Raw genomic sequence first — 27,347 nt, 5'->3', positions numbered from 1 at the left:
TGTACAAGAATATAACTACTATAATACTGCTCCTATGCACAAGAATATAACTACTATAATACTGCTCCTATGTACAAGAATATAACTACTATAATACTGTCCCCCTATGTACAAGAATATAACTACTATAATACCGCCCCCTATGTACAAGATTATAACTACTATAATACTGCCCCCTATGTACAAGAATATACCTACTATAATACTGCCCCCTATGTACAAGAATATAACTACTATAATACTGCTCCTATGTACAAGAATATAACTACTATAATACTGCCCCCTATGTACAAGAATATAACTACTATAATACTGCCTCCTATGTACAAGAATATAACTACTATAATACTGCCTCCTATGTAGAAGAATATAACTACTATAATACTGCCCCTATGTACAAGAATATAACTACTATAATACTGCCTCCTATGTACAAGAATATAACTACTATAATACTGCTCCTATGTACAAGAATATAACTACTATAATACTGCTCCCTATGTACAAGAATATAACTACTATAATACTGCCCCCTATGTACAAGAATATAACTACTATAATACTGTCCCCCTATGTACAAGAATATAACTACTATAATACCGCCCCCTATGTACAAGATTATAACTACTATAATACTGCCCCCTATGTACAAGAATATACCTACTATAATACTGCCCCCTATGTACAAGAATATAACTACTATAATACTGCTCCTATGTACAAGAATATAACTACTATAATACTGCCCCCTATGTACAAGAATATAACTACTATAATACTGCCTCCTATGTACAAGAATATAACTACTATAATACTGCCTCCTATGTAGAAGAATATAACTACTATAATACTGCCCCTATGTACAAGAATATAACTACTATAATACTGCCTCCTATGTACAAGAATATAACTACTATAATACTGCTCCTATGTACAAGAATATAACTACTATAATACTGCTCCCTATGTACAAGAATATAACTACTATAATACTGCCCCCTACGTACAAGAATATAACTACTATAATACTGCTCCTATGTACAAGAATATAACTACTATAATACTGCTCCCTATGTACAAGAATATAACTACTATAATACTGCCCCCTATGTACAAGAATATAACTACTATAATACTGCTCCCTATGTACAAGAATATAACTACTGTAATACTGCCCCCTATGTACAAGAATATAACTACTATAATACTGCCCCTATGTAAAAGAATATAACTACTATAATACTGCCTCCTATGTACAAGAATATAACTACTATAATACTGCCCCTATGTACAAGAATATAACTACTATAATACTGCCCCCTACGTACAAGAATATAACTACTATAATACTGCTCCTATGTACAAGAATATAACTACTATAATACTGCTCCTATGCACAAGAATATAACTACTATAATACTGCTCCTATGTACAAGAATATAACTACTATAATACTGCCTCCTATGTACAAGAATATAACTACTATAATACTGCTCCTATGTACAAGAATATAACTACTATAATACTGCTCCTATGTACAAGAATATAACTACTATAATACTGCCTCCTATGTACAAGAATATAACTACTATAATACTGCCCCTATGTACAAGAATATAACTACTATAATACTGCCCCTATGTACAAGAATATAACTACTATAATACTGCCTCCTATGTACAAGAATAGAACTACTATAATACTGTCCCCCTATGTACAAAAATATAACTACTATAATACTGCCCCCTATGTACAAGAATATAACTACTATAATACTGTCCCCTATGTATAAGAATATAACTACTATAATACTGTCTCCTATGTACAAGAATATAACTACTATAATACTGCCCCCTATGTACAAGAATATAACTACTATAATACTGCTCCTATGTACAAGAATATAGCTACTATAATACTGCCACCTATGTGCAAGAATAAAACGACTATAATACTGTCCCCTATGTACAAGAATATAACTACTATAATACAGCCTCCTATGTACAAGAATATAACTACTATAATACTGCCTCCTATGTACAAGAATAGAACTACTATAATCCTGCCCCCTATGTACAAAAATATAACTACTATAATACTGCCCCCTATGTACAAGAATATAACTACTATAATACTGCCCCCTATGTACAAGAATATAACTACTATAATACTGCCTCCTATGTACAAGTATATAACTACTATAATACAGTCTCCTATATACAAGAATATAACTACTATAATACTGTCCCCTATGTGCAAGAATATAACGACTATAATACAGCCCCCTATGTACAAGAATATAAGTACTATAATACTGCCTCCTATGTACAAGAATAGAACTACTATAATCCTGCCCCCTATGTACAAAAATATAACTACTATAATACTGCCCCCTATGTACAAGAATATAACTACTATAATACTGCCCCCTATGTACAAAAATATAACTACTATAATACTGCTCCCTATGTACAAGAATATAACTACTTTAACACTACCACCTATGTGCAAGAATATAACGACTATAATACTGCACACTATGTACAAGAATATAATTACTATAATACTGCCCCCTATGTACAAGAATATAATTACTATAATGCTGCTCCCTATGTACAAGAATATAATTACTATAATACTGATCCCTGTGTACAAGAATATATCTACTATAATACTGCCCCTTATGTTCAAGAATATAACTATTATAATAATGCCCCCTATGTACAAGAATATACCTACTATAATACTGCCCCCTATGGTCAAGAATATAACTACTATAATACTGCCCTCTATGTATAAGAATATAACTGCTATAATATTGCTCCCTATGTACAAGAATATAACTACTATAATACAGTCTCCTATGTACAAGAATATAACTACTATAATACTGCCTCCTATGTACAAGAATATAACTACTATAATACTGCCTCCTATGTACAAGAATAGAACTACTATAATACTGCCTTCTATGTACAAGAATATAACTACTATAATACTGCCCTCTATGTACAAGAATATAACTACTGTAATACTGCCCCCTATGTACAAGAATATAACTACTATAATACTGCCCCCTATGTACAAGAATATAACTACTGTAATACTGCCCCCTATGTACAAGAATATAACTACTATAATACTGCCCTCTATGTACAAGAATATAACTACTATAATACTGCCCTCTATGTACAAGAATATAACTACTATAATACTACCCCTATGTACAAGAATATAACTACTATAATACTCCCCCTATGTACAAGAATATAACTACTATAATACCCCCCCTATGTACAAGAATATAACTACTATAATACTGCCCCTATGTACAAGAATATAACTACCATAATACTGCCTCCTATGTACAAGTATATAACTACTATAATACAGTCTCCTATATACAAGAATATAACTACTATAATACTGCCACCTATGTGCAAGAATATAACGACTATAATACTGTCCCCTATGTACAAGAATATAACTACTATAATACAGCCTCCTATGTACAAGAATATAACTACTATAATACTGCCTCCTATGTACAAGAATAGAACTACTATAATCCTGCCCCCTATGTACAAAAATATAACTACTATAATACTGCCCCCTATGTACAAGAATATAACTACTATAATACTGCCCCCTATGTACAAGAATATAACTACTATAATACTGCCTCCTATGTACAAGTATATAACTACTATAATACAGTCTCCTATATACAAGAATATAACTACTATAATACTGTCCCCTATGTGCAAGAATATAACGACTATAATACAGCCCCCTATGTACAAGAATATAAGTACTATAATACTGCCTCCTATGTACAAGAATAGAACTACTATAATCCTGCCCCCTATGTACAAAAATATAACTACTATAATACTGCCCCCTATGTACAAGAATATAACTACTATAATACTGCCCCCTATGTACAAAAATATAACTACTATAATACTGCTCCCTATGTACAAGAATATAACTACTTTAACACTACCACCTATGTGCAAGAATATAACGACTATAATACTGCACACTATGTACAAGAATATAATTACTATAATACTGCTCCTATGTACAAGAATATAATTACTATAATACTGCCCCCTATGTACAAGAATATAACGACTATAATACTGCACACTATGTACAAGAATATAATTACTATAATACTGCTCCTATGTACAAGAATATAATTACTATAATACTGCCCCCTATGTACAAGAATATAATTACTATAATGCTGCTCCCTATGTACAAGAATATAATTACTATAATACTGATCCCTGTGTACAAGAATATATCTACTATAATACTGCCCCTTATGTTCAAGAATATAACTATTATAATAATGCCCCCTATGTACAAGAATATACCTACTATAATACTGCCCCCTATGGTCAAGAATATAACTACTATAATACTGCCCTCTATGTATAAGAATATAACTGCTATAATATTGCTCCCTATGTACAAGAATATAACTACTATAATACAGTCTCCTATGTACAAGAATATAACTACTATAATACTGCCTCCTATGTACAAGAATATAACTACTATAATACTGCCTCCTATGTACAAGAATAGAACTACTATAATACTGCCTTCTATGTACAAGAATATAACTACTATAATACTGCCCTCTATGTACAAGAATATAACTACTGTAATACTGCCCCCTATGTACAAGAATATAACTACTATAATACTGCCCCCTATGTACAAGAATATAACTACTGTAATACTGCCCCCTATGTACAAGAATATAACTACTATAATACTGCCCTCTATGTACAAGAATATAACTACTATAATACTGCCCTCTATGTACAAGAATATAACTACTATAATACTACCCCTATGTACAAGAATATAACTACTATAATACTCCCCCTATGTACAAGAATATAACTACTATAATACCCCCCCTATGTACAAGAATATAACTACTATAATACTGCCCCCTATGTACAAGAATATAACTACTATAGTACTCCCCCTATGTACAAGAATATGACTACTGTAATACCGCTGCCCCCTATGTACAAGAATAGAAGTACTATAATACTGCCTCCTATGTACAAGAATAGAACTACTATAATACTGCTCCATATGTACAAGAATATAACTACTATAATACTGCCCCCTATGTACAAGAATATAACTACTGTAATACTGCCCCCTATGTACAAGAATATAACTACTATAATACTGCCTCCTATATACAAGAATATAACTACTATAATACTGCTCCATATGTACAAGAATATAACTACTATAATACTGCCCCCTATGTACAAGAATATAACTACTATAATACTGCCCTCTATGTACAAGAATATAACTACTATAATACTCCCCCCATGTACAAGAATATAACTACTATAATACCCCCCCTATGTACAAGAATATAACTACTATAATACCCCCCCTATGTACAAGAATATAACTACTATAATACTCCCCCTATGTACAAGAATATAACTACTATAATACTCCCCCCATGTACAAGAATATAACTACTATAATACTGCCTCCTATGTAGAAGAATATAACTACTATAATACTGCCCCCTATGTACAAGAATATAACTACTATAATACTGCCCCTATGTACAAGAATATAACTACTATAATACTCCCCCTATGTACAAGAATATGACTACTGTAATACCGCTGCCCCCTATGTACAAGAATAGAAGTACTATTATAATGTCCCCTATGTACAAGAATATAACTACTATAATACTGCCTCCTATGTACAAGAATATAACTACTATAATACTGCCTCCTATGTACAAGAATATAACTACTATAATACTGCCCCTATGTGCAAGGTTATACCTACTATATTACTGCCCCCTATGTACAAGAATATAGCTACTACAATACTGCCTCCTATATACAAGTATATAACTACTATAATACTGCCCCCTATGTACAGGAATAGAAGTACTATAATAATGCCCCCTATGTACAAGAATATAACTACTATAATACTGCCCCCAATGTAAAAGAATATAACTACTATAATACTGCCCCCTATGTACAAGAATATAACTACTATAATACTGCCTCCTATGTACAAGAATATAACTACTATAATACTGCCTCCTATGTACAGGAATATAACTACTATAATAGTGCCCTCGATGTACAAGAATATAACTACTATAATACTGCTCCCTATGTACAAGAATATAACTACTATAATATTGCTCCCTATGTACAAGAATATAACTACTATAATACTGCCCCCTATGTGCAAGAATATAACTACTATAATACCGCCCCCTAGGTACAGGAATATAACTACTAAAATAGTGCCCTCTATGTACAAGAATATAACTACTATAATACTGCCCCCTATGTACAAGAATATAACTACTATAATACTGCCCCCTATGTACAAGAATATAACTACTATAATACTGCCCACTATGTACAGGAATATAACTACTATAATACTGCCCCCTACGTACAAGAATATAACTACTATAATACTTCCTCTATGTACAAGCATATAACTACTATAATACTGCCTCCTATGTACAAGAATATAACTACTATACTACTGCTCCTATGTACAAGAATATAACTACTATAATACTGTCCCCTATGTACAAGAATATAGCTACTATAATACTGCCCCCTATGTACAAGCATATAACTACTATAATACTGCCTCCTATGTACAAGAATATAACTACTATAATACTTTCCCCTATGTACAAGAATATAACTACTATAATACTGCCCCCTATGTACAAAAATATAACTAGTATAATACCACCCCCTATGTACAGTAATATAACTACTATAATACCGTCCCCTATGTACAAGAATATAACTACTATAATACTGCCCCCTATGTACAGGAATATAACTACTATAATACCGCCCCCTATGTACAAGAATATAACTACTATAATACTGCCCCCTATGTACAAGAATATAACTACTATAATACTGCCCCCTATGTACAAGAATATAACTACTTTAATACTGTCCCCTATATACCGGAATATAACTACTATAATACTGCTCCCTATGTACAAGAATATAACTACTGTAATACTGCTGCCCCCTATGTACAAGAATAGAAGTACTATAATACTGCCCCCTATGTACAAGAATATAACTACTTTAATACTGCCCCCTATGTACGGGAATATAACTATTATAGTACTGCCCCCTATGTACAAGAATATAACTACTATAATACTGCCCCCTATGTACAAGAATATAACTACTATAATAGTGCCCTCTATGTACAAGAATATATAACTACTATAATACTGCTCCCTATGTACAAGAATATAACTACTATAATACTGCCCCCTATGTGTAAGAATATAACTACTATAATACCGCCCCCTAGGTACAGGAATATAACTACTATAATACTGCCCTCTATGTACAAGAGTATAACTACTATAATACTGCCCTCTATGTACAAGAGTATAACTACTATAATACTGCCTCCTATGTACAGGAATATAACTACTATAATACTGCCTCCTATGTAGAAGAATATAAGTACTTTAATACTGCCCCCTAAGTACAAGAATATAACTACTATAATACTGCCCCCTATGTACAAGAATATAACTAGTATAATACTGCCCCCTATGCACAAGAATATACCTACTATAATACTGCCCCCTATGTACAAGAATATAACTACTATAATACTGCCCCCTCTGTTCAAGAATATAACTACTATAATACTTTCCCCTCTGTACAAGAATATAACTACTATAATACTGCCCCCTATGTACAAGAATATAACTAGTATAATACTGCCCCCTATGTACAAGAATATTACTACTATAATACTGCCCCCCTATGTACAAGAATATAACTACTATAATAGTGCCTCCTATGTACAAGAATATAGCTACTATAATACTGCCCCCTATGTACAAGAATATAACTACTATAATACTGCCTCCTATGTACAAGAATATAACTACTATAATACTGTTCCCTATGTACAAGAAAATAACTACTATAATACTGCCCCCTGTGTACAAGAATATAACTACTATAATACTGCCTCCTATGTACAAGAATATAGCTACTATAATACTGCCCCCTATGTACAAGAATATAGCTACTATAATACTGCCCCCTATGTACAAGAATATAACTAGTATAATACTGCCCCCTATGTACAAGAATATTACTACTATAATACTGCCCCCTATGTACAAGAATATAACTACTATAATAATGCTCCAATGTACAAGAATATAACTTCTATAATACTGCTCCTATGTACAAGAATATAACTACTATAATGCTGCCCCCTATGTACAAGAATATAACTACTATAATACTGCTCCCTATGTACAAGAATATAACTACTATAATACTGCCCCCTATGTACAAGAATATTACTACTATAATAGTGCCTCCTATGTACAAGAATATAGCTACTATAATACTGCCCCCTATGTACAAGAATATAACTACTATAATTCTGCCCCCTATGTACAAGAATATAACTACTATAATACTGCTCCTATGCACAAGAATATAACTACTATAATACTGCCTCTATGTACAAGAATATAACTACTATAATACTGCCTCCTATGTACAAGAATATAGCTACTATAATACTGCCCCCTATGTACAAGAATATAACTAGTATAATACTGCCCCCTATGTACAAGCATATAACTACTATAATACTGCCCCTATGTACAAGAATATAACTACTATAATAATGCTCCAATGTACAAGAATATAACTTCTATAATACTGCTCCTATGTACAAGAATATAACTACTATAATACTGCCCCCTATGTACAAGAATATAACTACTATAATACTGCCTCCTATGTACAAGAATATAGCTACTATAATACTGCCCCCTATATACAAGAATATAACTACTATAATACTGCCCCCTATGTACAAGAATATAGCTACTATAATACTGCCCCCTATGTACAAGAATATAACTACTATAATACTGCCCCCTATATACAAGAATATAACTACTATAATACTGCCCCCTATGTACAAGAATATAACTACTATAATACTGCTCCTATGTACAAGAATATAACTACTATAATACTGCCCCTTATGTACAAGAATATAACTACTATAATACTGCTCCTATGTACAAGAATATAACTACTATAATACTGCCCCCTATGTACAAGAATATAACTACTATAATACTGCCCCCTATGTACAAGAATATAACTACTATAATACTGCCCCCTATGTACAAGAATATAACTACTATAATACTGCTCCTATGTACAAGAATATAACTACTATAATACTGCCCCCTATGTACAAGAATATAACTACTATAATACTGCCCCCTATGTACAAGAATATAACAACTATAATGCTGCTCCTATGTACAAGAATATAACTACTATAATACTGCCCCTATGTACAAGAATATAACTACTATAATACTGTTCCTATGTACAAGAATATAACTACTATAATACTGCCCCTATGTACAAGAATATAACTACTATAATACTGCCCCGTGTGTACAAGAATATAACTACTATAATACTGCCCCCTATGTACAAGAATATAACTACTATAATACTGCTCCTATGTACAAGAATATAACTACTATAATACTGCTCCTATGTACAAGAATATAACTACTATAATACTGCCCCCTATGTACAAGAATATAACTACTATAATACTGCTCCCTATGTACAAGAATATAATTACTATAATACTGCTCCCTATGTACAAGAATATAACTACTCTAATACTGCCCCGTGTGTACAAGAATATAACTACTATAATACTGCCCCCTATGTACAAGAATATAACTACTATAATACTGCCCCCTATGTACAAGAATATAACTACTATAATACTGCTCCTATGTACAAGAATATCACTACTATAATACTGCCCCCTATGTACAAGAATATAACTACTATAATACTGCCCCCTATGTACAAGAATATAACTACTATAATACTGCCCCCTATGTACAAGAATATAACTACTATAATACTGCTCCTATGTACAAGAATATAACTACTATAATACTGCTCCTATGTACAAGAATATAACTACTATAATACTGCCTCCCATGTACAAGAATATAACTACTATAATACTGCCCCCTATGTACAAGAATATAACTACTATAATACTGCTCCTATGTACAAGAATATAACTACTATAATACTGCCCCCTATGTACAAGAATATAACTACTATAATACTGCTTCCTATGTACAAGAATATAACTACTATAATACTGCTCCCTGTGTATAAGAATAGAACTACTATAATACTGCTCCTATGTACAAGTATATAACTACTATAATACTGCCCCCTATGTACAAGAATATAACTACTATAATACCGCTCCTATGTACAAGAATAGAACTACTATAATACGGTCCCCTATGTACAAGAATATAACTACTGTAATACTGCCCCCTATGTACAAGATTATAGCTACTATAATACTGCCCCCTATGTACAAGAATATAACTACTATAATACTGTCCCCTATGTACAAGAATATAACTATCATAATACTGCCCCCTATGTACAAGAATATAACTATCATAATACTGCCCCCTATGTACAAGAATATAACTAATATAATACTGCCCCCTATGTACAAGAATATAACTACTATAATACTGCCCCCTATGTACAAGAATATAACTACTATAATACTGCCCCCTATGTACAGGAATATTACTACTATAATACTGCCTCCTATGTACAAGAAAATAACTACTATAATACTGCCCCCTATGTACAAGAATATAACTAGTATAATACTTTCCCCTATGTACAAGAATATAACTACTATAATACTGCCCCCTCTGTACAAGAATATAACTACTATAATACTTCCCCCTATGTACAAGAATATTACTACTAAAATACTGCCCCCCTATGTACAAGAATATAACTACTATAATAGTGCCCCCTATGTACAAGAACATAACTACTATAATACTGCCCCCTATGTACAAGAATATAACTACTATAATACTTACCCCTATGTACAAGAATATTACTACTATAATACTGCCCCCCTATGTACAAGAATATAACTACTATAATAGTGCCTCCTATGTACAAGAATATAGCTACTATAATACTGCCCCCTATGTACAAGAATATAACTCCTATAATACTGCCCCTATGTACAAGAATATAGCTACTATAATACTGCCCCCTATGTACAAGAATATAACTACTATAATACTGCCTCCTATGTACAAGAATATAGCTACTATAATACTGCCCCCTATGTACAAGAATATAGCTACTATAATACTGCCCCCTATGTACAAGAATATAACTACTATAATACTGCTCCTATGTACAAGAATATAACTACTATAATACTGCCCCCTATGTAAAAGAATATAACTACTATAATACTGCTCCAATGTACAAGAATATATCTACTATAATAATGCCCCCTATGTACAAGAATATAACTACTATAATACTGCCCCCTATGTACAAGAATATAACTACTATAATGCTGCTCCAATGTACAAGAATATATCTACTATAATAATGCCCTCTATGTACAAGAATATAACTACTATAATACTGCCTCCTATGTACAAGAATATAACTACTATAATACTGCCTCCTATGTACAAGAATATAACTACTATAATAGTGCTACTATGTACAAGAATAAAACTAATATAATACTGCTCCCTATGTACAAGAATATAACTACTATAATAGTGCTACTATGTACAATAATATAAGTATTATAATACTGCCCCCTATGTACAAGAATATAACTACTATAATACTGCCCTGTGTGTACAAGAATATAACTACTATAATACTGCTCCTATGTACAAGAATATAACTGCTATAATACTGCTCCTATGTACAAGAATATAGCTACTATAATACTGCTCCTATGTACAAGAATATAACTGCTATAATACTGCTCCTATGTACAAGAATATAGCTACTATAATACTGCCTCCTATGTACAAGAATATAACTACTATAATACTGCTCCTATGTACAAGAATATAACTACTATAACACTGCCTCCTATGTACAAGAATATAGCTACTATAATACTGCCCCCTATGTACAAGAATATAACTACTATAATACTGCTCCTATGTACAAGAATATAACTACTATAATACTGCCCCTATGTACAAGAATATAACTACTATAATACTGCCCCTATGTACAAGAATATAACTACTATAATACTGCCCCTATGTACAAGAATATAACTACTATAATAGTGCCTCCTATGTACAAGAATATAGCTACTATAATACTGCCCCCTATGTACAAGAATATAACTCCTATAATACTGCCCCTATGTACAAGAATATAGCTACTATAATACTGCCCCCTATGTACAAGAATATAACTACTATAATACTGCCTCCTATGTACAAGAATATAGCTACTATAATACTGCCCCCTATGTACAAGAATATAGCTACTATAATACTGCCCCCTATGTACAAGAATATAACTACTATAATACTGCTCCTATGTACAAGAATATAACTACTATAATACTGCCCCCTATGTACAAGAATATAACTACTATAATACTGCCCCAATGTACAAGAATATATCTACTGTAATACTGCCCCTATGTACAAGAATATAACTACTATAATACTGCCCCTATGTACAAGAATATAACTACTATAATACTGCCCCTATGTACAAGAATATAACTACTATAATACTGCCCCTATGTACAAGAATATAACTACTATAATAGTGCCTCCTATTTACAAGAATATAGCTACTATAATACTGCCCCCTATGTACAAGAATATAACTCCTATAATACTGCCCCTATGTACAAGAATATAGCTACTATAATACTGCCCCCTATGTACAGGAATATAACTACTATAATACCGCCCCCTATGTACAAGAATATAACTACTATAATACTGCCCCCTATGTACAAGAATATAACTACTATAATACTGCCCCCTATGTACAAGAATATAACTACTTTAATACTGTCCCCTATATACCGGAATATAACTACTATAATACTGCTCCCTATGTACAAGAATATAACTACTGTAATACTGCTGCCCCCTATGTACAAGAATAGAAGTACTATAATACTGCCCCCTATGTACAAGAATATAACTACTTTAATACTGCCCCCTATGTACGGGAATATAACTATTATAGTACTGCCCCCTATGTACAAGAATATAACTACTATAATACTGCCCCCTATGTACAAGAATATAACTACTATAATAGTGCCCTCTATGTACAAGAATATATAACTACTATAATACTGCTCCCTATGTACAAGAATATAACTACTATAATACTGCCCCCTATGTGTAAGAATATAACTACTATAATACCGCCCCCTAGGTACAGGAATATAACTACTATAATACTGCCCTCTATGTACAAGAGTATAACTACTATAATACTGCCCTCTATGTACAAGAGTATAACTACTATAATACTGCCTCCTATGTACAGGAATATAACTACTATAATACTGCCTCCTATGTACAAGAATATAAGTACTTTAATACTGCCCCCTAAGTACAAGAATATAACTACTATAATACTGCCCCCTATGTACAAGAATATAACTAGTATAATACTGCCCCCTATGCACAAGAATATACCTACTATAATACTGCCCCCTATGTACAAGAATATAACTACTATAATACTGCCCCCTCTGTTCAAGAATATAACTACTATAATACTTTCCCCTCTGTACAAGAATATAACTACTATAATACTGCCCCCTATGTACAAGAATATAACTAGTATAATACTGCCCCCTATGTACAAGAATATTACTACTATAATACTGCCCCCCTATGTACAAGAATATAACTACTATAATAGTGCCTCCTATGTACAAGAATATAGCTACTATAATACTGCCCCCTATGTACAAGAATATAACTACTATAATACTGCCTCCTATGTACAAGAATATAACTACTATAATACTGTTCCCTATGTACAAGAAAATAACTACTATAATACTGCCCCCTGTGTACAAGAATATAACTACTATAATACTGCCTCCTATGTACAAGAATATAGCTACTATAATACTGCCCCCTATGTACAAGAATATAGCTACTATAATACTGCCCCCTATGTACAAGAATATAACTAGTATAATACTGCCCCCTATGTACAAGAATATTACTACTATAATACTGCCCCCTATGTACAAGAATATAACTACTATAATAATGCTCCAATGTACAAGAATATAACTTCTATAATACTGCTCCTATGTACAAGAATATAACTACTATAATGCTGCCCCCTATGTACAAGAATATAACTACTATAATACTGCTCCCTATGTACAAGAATATAACTACTATAATACTGCCCCCTATGTACAAGAATATTACTACTATAATAGTGCCTCCTATGTACAAGAATATAGCTACTATAATACTGCCCCCTATGTACAAGAATATAACTACTATAATTCTGCCCCCTATGTACAAGAATATAACTACTATAATACTGCTCCTATGCACAAGAATATAACTACTATAATACTGCCTCTATGTACAAGAATATAACTACTATAATACTGCCTCCTATGTACAAGAATATAGCTACTATAATACTGCCCCCTATGTACAAGAATATAACTAGTATAATACTGCCCCCTATGTACAAGCATATAACTACTATAATACTGCCCCCTATGTACAAGAATATAACTACTATAATAATGCTCCAATGTACAAGAATATAACTTCTATAATACTGCTCCTATGTACAAGAATATAACTACTATAATACTGCCCCCTATGTACAAGAATATAACTACTATAATACTGCCTCCTATGTACAAGAATATAGCTACTATAATACTGCCCCCTATATACAAGAATATAACTACTATAATACTGCCCCCTATGTACAAGAATATAGCTACTATAATACTGCCCCCTATGTACAAGAATATAACTACTATAATACTGCCCCCTATATACAAGAATATAACTACTATAATACTGCCCCCTATGTACAAGAATATAACTACTATAATACTGCTCCTATGTACAAGAATATAACTACTATAATACTGCCCCTTATGTACAAGAATATAACTACTATAATACTGCTCCTATGTACAAGAATATAACTACTATAATACTGCCCCCTATGTACAAGAATATAACTACTATAATACTGCCCCCTATGTACAAGAATATAACTACTATAATACTGCCCCCTATGTACAAGAATATAACTACTATAATACTGCTCCTATGTACAAGAATATAACTACTATAATACTGCCCCCTATGTACAAGAATATAACTACTATAATACTGCCCCCTATGTACAAGAATATAACAACTATAATGCTGCTCCTATGTACAAGAATATAACTACTATAATACTGCCCCTATGTACAAGAATATAACTACTATAATACTGTTCCTATGTACAAGAATATAACTACTATAATACTGCCCCTATGTACAAGAATATAACTACTATAATACTGCCCCGTGTGTACAAGAATATAACTACTATAATACTGCCCCCTATGTACAAGAATATAACTACTATAATACTGCTCCTATGTACAAGAATATAACTACTATAATACTGCTCCTATGTACAAGAATATAACTACTATAATACTGCCCCCTATGTACAAGAATATAACTACTATAATACTGCTCCCTATGTACAAGAATATAATTACTATAATACTGCTCCCTATGTACAAGAATATAACTACTCTAATACTGCCCCGTGTGTACAAGAATATAACTACTATAATACTGCCCCCTATGTACAAGAATATAACTACTATAATACTGCCCCCTATGTACAAGAATATAACTACTATAATACTGCCCCCTATGTACAAGAATATAACTACTATAATACTGCCCCCTATGTACAGGAATATTACTACTATAATACTGCCTCCTATGTACAAGAAAATAACTACTATAATACTGCCCCCTATGTACAAGAATATAACTAGTATAATACTTTCCCCTATGTACAAGAATATAACTACTATAATACTGCCCCCTCTGTACAAGAATATAACTACTATAATACTTCCCCCTATGTACAAGAATATTACTACTAAAATACTGCCCCCCTATGTACAAGAATATAACTACTATAATAGTGCCTCCTATGTACAAGAATATAGCTACTATAATACTGCCCCCTATGTACAAGAATATAACTCCTATAATACTGCCCCTATGTACAAGAATATAGCTACTATAATACTGCCCCCTATGTACAAGAATATAACTACTATAATACTGCCTCCTATGTACAAGAATATAGCTACTATAATACTGCCCCCTATGTACAAGAATATAGCTACTATAATACTGCCCCCTATGTACAAGAATATAACTACTATAATACTGCTCCTATGTACAAGAATATAACTACTATAATACTGCCCCCTATGTAAAAGAATATAACTACTATAATACTGCTCCAATGTACAAGAATATATCTACTATAATAATGCCCCCTATGTACAAGAATATAACTACTATAATACTGCCCCCTATGTACAAGAATATAACTACTATAATGCTGCTCCAATGTACAAGAATATATCTACTATAATAATGCCCTCTATGTACAAGAATATAACTACTATAATACTGCCTCCTATGTACAAGAATATAACTACTATAATACTGCCTCCTATGTACAAGAATATAACTACTATAATAGTGCTACTATGTACAAGAATAAAACTAATATAATACTGCTCCCTATGTACAAGAATATAACTACTATAATAGTGCTACTATGTACAATAATATAAGTATTATAATACTGCCCCCTATGTACAAGAATATAACTACTATAATACTGCCCTGTGTGTACAAGAATATAACTACTATAATACTGCTCCTATGTACAAGAATATAACTGCTATAATACTGCTCCTATGTACAAGAATATAGCTACTATAATACTGCTCCTATGTACAAGAATATAACTGCTATAATACTGCTCCTATGTACAAGAATATAGCTACTATAATACTGCCTCCTATGTACAAGAATATAACTACTATAATACTGCTCCTATGTACAAGAATATAACTACTATAACACTGCCTCCTATGTACAAGAATATAGCTACTATAATACTGCCCCCTATGTACAAGAATATAACTACTATAATACTGCTCCTATGTACAAGAATATAACTACTATAATACTGCCCCTATGTACAAGAATATAACTACTATAATACTGCCCCTATGTACAAGAATATAACTACTATAATACTGCCCCTATGTACAAGAATATAACTACTATAATACTGCCTCCTATGTACAAGAATATAGCTACTATAATACTGCCCCCTATGTACAAGAATATAACTCCTATAATACTGCCCCTATGTACAAGAATATAGCTACTATAATACTGCCCCCTATGTACAAGAATATAACTACTATAATACTGCCTCCTATGTACAAGAATATAGCTACTATAATACTGCCCCCTATGTACAAGAATATAGCTACTATAATACTGCCCCCTATGTACAAGAATATAACTACTATAATACTGCTCCTATGTACAAGAATATAACTACTATAATACTGCCCCCTATGTACAAGAATATAACTACTATAATACTGCCCCAATGTACAAGAATATATCTACTGTAATACTGCCCCTATGTACAAGAATATAACTACTATAATACTGCCCCTATGTACAAGAATATAACTACTATAATACTGCCCCTATGTACAAGAATATAACTACTATAATACTGCCCCTATGTACAAGAATATAACTACTATAATAGTGCCTCCTATTTACAAGAATATAGCTACTATAATACTGCCCCCTATGTACAAGAATATAACTCCTATAATACTGCCCCTATGTACAAGAATATAGCTACTATAATACTGCCCCCTATGTACAAGAATATAACTACTATAATACTGCCTCCTATGTACAAGAATATAGCTACTATAATACTGCCCCCTATGTACAAGAATATAGCTACTATAATACTGCCCCCTATGTACAAGAATATAACTACTATAATACTGCTCCTATGTACAAGAATATAACTACTATAATACTGCCCCCTATGTACAAGAATATAACTACTATAATACTGCTCCAATGTACAAGAATATATCTACTATAATAATGCCCCCTATGTACAAGAATATAACTACTATAATACTGCCCCCTATGTACAAGAATATAACTACTATAATACTGCTCCAATGTACAAGAATATATCTACTATAATAATGCCCCCTATGTACAAGAATATAACTACTATAATACTGCCTCCTATGTACAAGAATATAACTACTATAATACTGCCTCCTATGTACAAGAATATAACTACTATAATAGTGCTACTATGTACAAGAATAAAACTACTATAATACTGCTCCCTATGTACAAGAATATAACTGCTATAATAGTGCTACTATGTACAAGAATATAACTACTATAATACTGCCCCCTATGTACAAGAATATAACTACTATAATACTGCCCTGTGTGTACAAGAATATAACTACTATAATACTGCTCCTATGTACAAGAATATAACTGCTATAATACTGCTCCTATGTACAAGAATATAGCTACTATAATACTGCTCCTATGTACAAGAATATAACTACTATAATACTGCTCCCGTTGTACAAGAATATAACTACTATAATACTGCTCCTATGTACAAGAATATAACTACTATAATACTGCCTCCTATGTACAAGAATATAGCTACTATAATACTGCCCCCTATGTACAAGAATATAACTACTATAATACTGCCCCCTATGTACAAGAATAGAACTACTATAATACGGTCCCCTATGTACAAGAATATAACTACTGTAATACTGCCCCCTATGTACAAGATTATAACTACTATAATACTGCCCCCTATGTACAAGAATATAACTACTATAATACTGCCCCTATGTACAAGAATATAACTGCTATAATACTGTCCCCTATGTACAAGAATATAACTACTATAATACTGCCCCTATGTACAAGAATATAACTGCTATAATACTGTCCCCTATGTACAAGAATATAACTACTATAATACTGCTCCCTATGTACAAGAATATAACTACTATAATACTGCCTCCTATGTACAAGAATATAACTACTATAATACTGCTCCTATGTACAAGAATATAACTACCATAATACTGCCCCCTATGTACAAGAATATAACTACTATAATACTGCCCCCTATGTACAAGAATATAACTAATATAATACTGCCCCTATGTACAAGAATATAACTACTATAATACTGCTCCTATGTACAAGAATATAACTACTATAATACTGCTCCTATGTACAAGAATATAACTACTATAATACTGCCCCCTATGTACAAGAATATAACTAGTATAATACTGCCCCTATGTACAAGAATATAACTACTGTAATACTGCCCCCTATGTACAAGATTATAACTACTATAATACTGCCCCCTGTGTACAAGAATATAACTACTATAATACTGCTGCTATGTACAAGAATATAACTACTATAATACTGCTCCTATGTACAAGAATATAACTACTATAATACTGCTCCTATGTACAAGAATATAACTACTATATTACTGCCCCCTATGTACAAGAATATAACTAGTATAATACTGCCCCTATGTACAAGAATATAACTACTATAATACTGCCCTGTGTGTACAAGAATATAACTACTATAATACTGCTCCCTATGTACAAGAATATAAGTAGTATAATACTGCCTCCTATGTACAAGAATATAGCTACTATAATACTGCCCCCTATGTACAAGAATAAAGCTACTATAATACTGCCCCCTATGTACAAGAATATAACTACTATAATACTGCTCCTATGTACAAGAATATAACTACTATAATACTGCCCCCTATGTACAAGAATATAACTACTATAATACTGCTCCAATGTACAAGAATATATCTACTATAATAATGCCCCCTATGTGCAAGAATATAACTACTATAATACTGCCTCCTATGTACAAGAATATAACTACTATAATACTGCCTCTATGTACAAGAATATAACTACTATAATACTGCCCCCTATGTACAAGAATATAACTACTATAATACTGCCTCCTATGTACAAGAATATAACTACTATAATACTGCCCCCTCTGTACAAGAATATAACTACTATAATACTGCCTCCTATGTACAAGAATATAACTACTATAATAGTGCTACTATGTACAAGAATATAACTACTATAATACTGCTCCCTATGTACAAGAATATAACTGCTATAATACTGCCCCCTATGTGCAAGAATATAACTACTATAATACTGCCCCCTATGTACAAGAATATAACTACTATAATACTGCCCCCTATGTACAAGAATATAACTTCTATAATACTGCTCCTATGTACAAGAATATAACTACTATAATACTGCCCCCTATGTACAAGAATATAACTACTATAATACTGCCCCCTATGTACAAGAATATAACTACTATAATACTGCCCCCTATGTACGAGAATATAGCTACTATAATACTGCTCCTATGTACAAGAATATAACTACTATAATACTGCCTCCTATGTACAAGAATATAACTACTATAATACTGCCTCCCATGTACAAGAATATAACTACTATAATACTGCCCCCTATGTACAAGAATATAACTACTATAATACTGCTCCTATGTACAAGAATATAACTACTATAATACTGCCCCCTATGTACAAGAATATAACTACTATAATACTGCTCCCTATGTACAAGAATATAACTACTATAATACTGCTCCCTATGTATAAGAATAGAACTACTATAATACTGCTCCTATGTACAAGTATATAACTACTATAATACTGCCCCCTATGTACAAGAATATAACTACTATAATACTGCTCCTATGTAGAAGAATAGAACTACTATAATACGGTCCCCTATGTACAAGAATATAACTACTGTAATACTGCCCCCTATGTACAAGATTATAGCTACTATAATACTGCCCCCTATGTACAAGAATATAACTACTATAATACTGTCCCCTATGTACAAGAATATAACTACCATAATACTGCCCCCTATGTACAAGAATATAACTACTATAATACTGCCCCCTATGTACAAGAATATAACTAATATAATACTGCCCCCTATGTACAAGAATATAACTACTATAATACTGCCTCCTATGTACAAGAATATAACTACTATAATACTGCCCCCTATGTACAAGAATATAACTACTATAATACTGCCCCCTATGTACAAGAATATAACTACTATAATACTGCTCCTATGTACAGGAATAGAACTACTATAATACGGTCCCCTATGTACAAGAATATAACTACTGTAATACTGCCCCCTATGTACAAGATTATAACTACTATAATACTGCCCCCTATGTACAAGAATATAACTACTATAATACTGCCCCTATGTACAAGAATATAACTGCTATAATACTGTCCCCTATGGACAAGAATATAACTACCATAATACTGCCCCCTATGTACAAGAATATAACTACTATAATACTGCCCCCTATGTACAAGAATATAACTAATATAATACTGCCCCCTATGTACAAGAATATAACTACTATAATACTGCCCCTATGTACAAGTATATAACTACTATAATACTGATCCCTATGTACAAGAATATAACTACTATAATACTGCTCCTATGTACAAGAATATAACTACTATAATACTGCTCCTATGTACAAGAATATATCTGCTGTAATACTGCCCCCTATGTACAAGAATATAACTAATATAATACTGCCCCCTATGTACAAGAATATAACTACTATAATACTGCTCCTATGTACAAGAATATATCTGCTGTAATACTGCCCCCTGTGTACAAGAATATAACTACTATAATACTGCCCCCTATGTACAAGAATATAACTACTATAATACTGCCCCCTATGTACAAGAATATAACTACTATAATACTGCTCCTATGTACAAGAATAGAACTACTATAATACGGTCCCCTATGTACAAGAATATAACTACTGTAATACTGCCCCCTATGTACAAGATTATAACTACTATAATACTGCCCCCTATGTACAAGAATATAACTTCTATAATACTGCCCCTATGTACAAGAATATAACTGCTATAATACTGTCCCCATATGTACAAGAATATAACTACTATAATACTGCCCCCTGTGTACAAGAATATAACTACTATAATACTGCCCCCTGTGTACAAGAATATAACTACTATAATACTGTCCCCTATGTACAAGAATATAACTACCATAATACTGCCCCCTATGTACAAGAATATAACTACTATAATACTGCCCCTATGTACAAGAATATAACTGCTATAATACTGTCCCCTATGGACAAGAATATAACTACCATAATACTGCCCCCTATGTACAAGAATATAACTACTATAATACTGCCCCCTATGTACAAGAATATAACTAATATAATACTGCCCCCTATGTACAAGAATATAACTACTATAATACTGCCCCTATGTACAAGTATATAACTACTATAATACTGATCCCTATGTACAAGAATATAACTACTATAATACTGCTCCTATGTACAAGAATATAACTACTATAATACTGCTCCTATGTACAAGAATATATCTGCTGTAATACTGCCCCCTATGTACAAGAATATAACTAATATAATACTGCCCCCTATGTACAAGAATATAACTACTATAATACTGCTCCTATGTACAAGAATATATCTGCTGTAATACTGCCCCCTGTGTACAAGAATATAACTACTATAATACTGCCCCCTATGTACAAGAATATAACTACTATAATACTGCCCCCTATGTACAAGAATATAACTACTATAATACTGCTCCTATGTACAAGAATAGAACTACTATAATACGGTCCCCTATGTACAAGAATATAACTACTGTAATACTGCCCCCTATGTACAAGATTATAACTACTATAATACTGCCCCCTATGTACAAGAATATAACTTCTATAATACTGCCCCTATGTACAAGAATATAACTGCTATAATACTGTCCCCATATGTACAAGAATATAACTACTATAATACTGCCCCCTGTGTACAAGAATATAACTACTATAATACTGCCCCCTGTGTACAAGAATATAACTACTATAATACTGTCCCCTATGTACAAGAATATAACTACCATAATACTGCCCCCTATGTACAAGAATATAACTACTATAATACTGCCCCCTATGTACAAGAATATAACTAATATAATACTGCCCCTATGTACAAGAATATAACTACTATAATTCTGATCCCTATGTACAAGAATATAACTACTATAATACTGCTCCTATGTACAAGAATATAACTACTATAATACTGCCCCCTGTGTACAGGAATATAACTACTATAATACTGCCCCCTATGTACAAGAATATAACTACTATAATACTGCCCCCTATGTACAAGAATATAACTACTATAATACTGCCCCCTGTGTACAGGAATATAACTACTATAATACTGCCCCCTGTGTACAAGAATATAACTACTATAATACTGCTCCTATGTACAAGAATATATCTGCTGTAATACTGCCCCCTGTGTACAAGATTATAACTACTATAATACTGCCCCCTATGTACAAGAATATAACTACTATAATACTGCCCCTATGTACAAGAATATAACTACTATAATACTGCCCCCTATGTACAAGAATATAACTACTATAATACTGCTATGTACAAGAATATAACTACTATAATTCTGCCCCCTATGTACAAGAATATAACTACTATAATACTGTCCCCTTTGTACAAGAATATAATTACTATAATACTGTCCCCCTATGTACAAGAATATAACTACTATTATACTGCCCCCTATGTACAAGAATATAACTACTATAATACTGCCCCCTATGTACAAGAATATAACTACTATAATACTGCCTCCTATATACAAGAATATAACTACTATAATACTGCCCCCTATGTACAAGATTATAACTACTATAATACTGCCCCCTATGTACAAGAATATAACTATTATAATACTTCCCCCTATGTACAAGAATATAACTACTATAATACTGCCTCCTATATACAAGAATATAACTACTATAATACTGCCCCCTATGTACAAGAATATAACTACTATAATACTGCTCCTATGTACAAGAATATAACTACTATAATACTGCCCCCTATGTACAAGAATATAACTACTATAATACTGCCACCTATGTACAAGAATATAACTACTATAATACTGCTCCTATGTACAAGAATATCACTACTATAATACTGCCCCCTATGTACAAGAATATAACTACTATAATACTGCCCCCTATGTACAAGAATATAACTACTATAATACTGCCCCCTATGTACAAGAATATAACTACTATAATACTGCTCCTATGTACAAGAATATAACTACTATAATACTGCTCCTATGTACAAGAATATAACTACTATAATACTGCCTCCCATGTACAAGAATATAACTACTATAATACTGCCCCCTATGTACAAGAATATAACTACTATAATACTGCTCCTATGTACAAGAATATAACTACTATAATACTGCCCCCTATGTACAAGAATATAACTACTATAATACTGCTTCCTATGTACAAGAATATAACTACTATAATACTGCTCCTATGTACAAGAATATAGCTACTATAATACTGCCCCCTATGTACAAGAATATAACTACTGTAATACTGCCCCCTATGTACAAGATTATAGCTACTATAATACTGCCCCCTATGTACAAGAATATAACTACTATAATACTGTCCCCTATGTACAAGAATATAACTATCATAATACTGCCCCCTATGTACAAGAATATAACTATCATAATACTGCCCCCTATGTACAAGAATATAACTAATATAATACTGCCCCCTATGTACAAGAATATAACTACTATAATACTGCCCCCTATGTACAAGAATATAACTACTATAATACTGCCCCCTATGTACAGGAATATTACTACTATAATACTGCCTCCTATGTACAAGAAAATAACTACTATAATACTGCCCCCTATGTACAAGAATATAACTAGTATAATACTTTCCCCTATGTACAAGAATATAACTACTATAATACTGCCCCCTCTGTACAAGAATATAACTACTATAATACTTCCCCCTATGTACAAGAATATTACTACTAAAATACTGCCCCCCTATGTACAAGAATATAACTACTATAATAGTGCCCCCTATGTACAAGAACATAACTACTATAATACTGCCCCCTATGTACAAGAATATAACTACTATAATACTTACCCCTATGTACAAGAATATTACTACTATAATACTGCCCCCCTATGTACAAGAATATAACTACTATAATAGTGCCTCCTATGTACAAGAATATAGCTACTATAATACTGCCCCCTATGTACAAGAATATAACTCCTATAATACTGCCCCTATGTACAAGAATATAGCTACTATAATACTGCCCCCTATGTACAAGAATATAACTACTATAATACTGCCTCCTATGTACAAGAATATAGCTACTATAATACTGCCCCCTATGTACAAGAATATAGCTACTATAATACTGCCCCCTATGTACAAGAATATAACTACTATAATACTGCTCCTATGTACAAGAATATAACTACTATAATACTGCCCCCTATGTAAAAGAATATAACTACTATAATACTGCTCCAATGTACAAGAATATATCTACTATAATAATGCCCCCTATGTACAAGAATATAACTACTATAATACTGCCCCCTATGTACAAGAATATAACTACTATAATACTGCTCCAATGTACAAGAATATATCTACTATAATAATGCCCTCTATGTACAAGAATATAACTACTATAATACTGCCCCTATGTACAAGAATATAACTACTATAATACTGCCCCCTATGTACAAGAATATAACTACTATAATACTGCCCTGTGTGTACAAGAATATAACTACTATAATACTGCTCCTATGTACAAGAATATAACTGCTATAATACTGCTCCTATGTACAAGAATAAAGCTACTATAATACTGCTCCTATGTACAAGAATATAACTGCTATAATACTGCTCCTATGTACAAGAATATAGCTACTATAATACTGCCTCCTATGTACAAGAATATAACTACTATAATACTGCTCCTATGTACAAGAATATAACTACTATAACACTGCCTCCTATGTACAAGAATATAGCTACTATAATACTGCCCCCTATGTACAAGAATATAACTACTATAATACTGCTCCTATGTACAAGAATATAACTACTATAATACTGCCCCTATGTACAAGAATATAACTACTATAATACTGCCCCTATGTACAAGAATATAACTACTATAATACTGCCCCTATGTACAAGAATATAACTACTATAATAGTGCCTCCTATGTACAAGAATATAGCTACTATAATACTGCCCCCTATGTACAAGAATATAACTCCTATAATACTGCCCCTATGTACAAGAATATAGCTACTATAATACTGCCCCCTATGTACAAGAATATAACTACTATAATACTGCCTCCTATGTACAAGAATATAGCTACTATAATACTGCCCCCTATGTACAAGAATATAGCTACTATAATACTGCCCCCTATGTACAAGAATATAACTACTATAATACTGCTCCTATGTACAAGAATATAACTACTATAATACTGCCCCCTATGTACAAGAATATAACTACTATAATACTGCTCCTATGTACAAGAATATAACTACTATAATACTGCTCCTATGTACAAGAATATAACTACTATAATACTGCCTCCCATGTACAAGAATATAACTACTATAATACTGCCCCCTATGTACAAGAATATAACTACTATAATACTGCTCCTATGTACAAGAATATAACTACTATAATACTGCCCCCTATGTACAAGAATATAACTACTATAATACTGCTTCCTATGTACAAGAATATAACTACTATAATACTGCTCCCTGTGTATAAGAATAGAACTACTATAATACTGCTCCTATGTACAAGTATATAACTACTATAATACTGCCCCCTATGTACAAGAATATAACTACTATAATACCGCTCCTATGTACAAGAATAGAACTACTATAATACGGTCCCCTATGTACAAGAATATAACTACTGTAATACTGCCCCCTATGTACAAGATTATAGCTACTATAATACTGCCCCCTATGTACAAGAATATAACTACTATAATACTGTCCCCTATGTACAAGAATATAACTATCATAATACTGCCCCCTATGTACAAGAATATAA

The 27,347-nt window shown here is 32.3% G+C and overlaps 1 protein-coding gene across 1 annotated transcript in view; it reads left to right on the top strand.

Moving 5' to 3' along the window:
• The window catches only part of ADCY8 (adenylate cyclase 8), a 488,216-nt gene that overhangs the window by 204,711 nt on the left and 256,158 nt on the right, over positions 1–27,347 (top strand). The window lies entirely within an intron of this gene.

Source organism: Eleutherodactylus coqui, chromosome 9, assembly GCF_035609145.1.
Source record: "Eleutherodactylus coqui strain aEleCoq1 chromosome 9, aEleCoq1.hap1, whole genome shotgun sequence".
NCBI classification, from domain to species: Eukaryota; Metazoa; Chordata; class Amphibia; order Anura; family Eleutherodactylidae; genus Eleutherodactylus; species Eleutherodactylus coqui.
The sequence above is the reverse complement of the archived record's forward strand: the minus strand, read 5'-3'. Positions and strand labels throughout refer to the sequence as shown.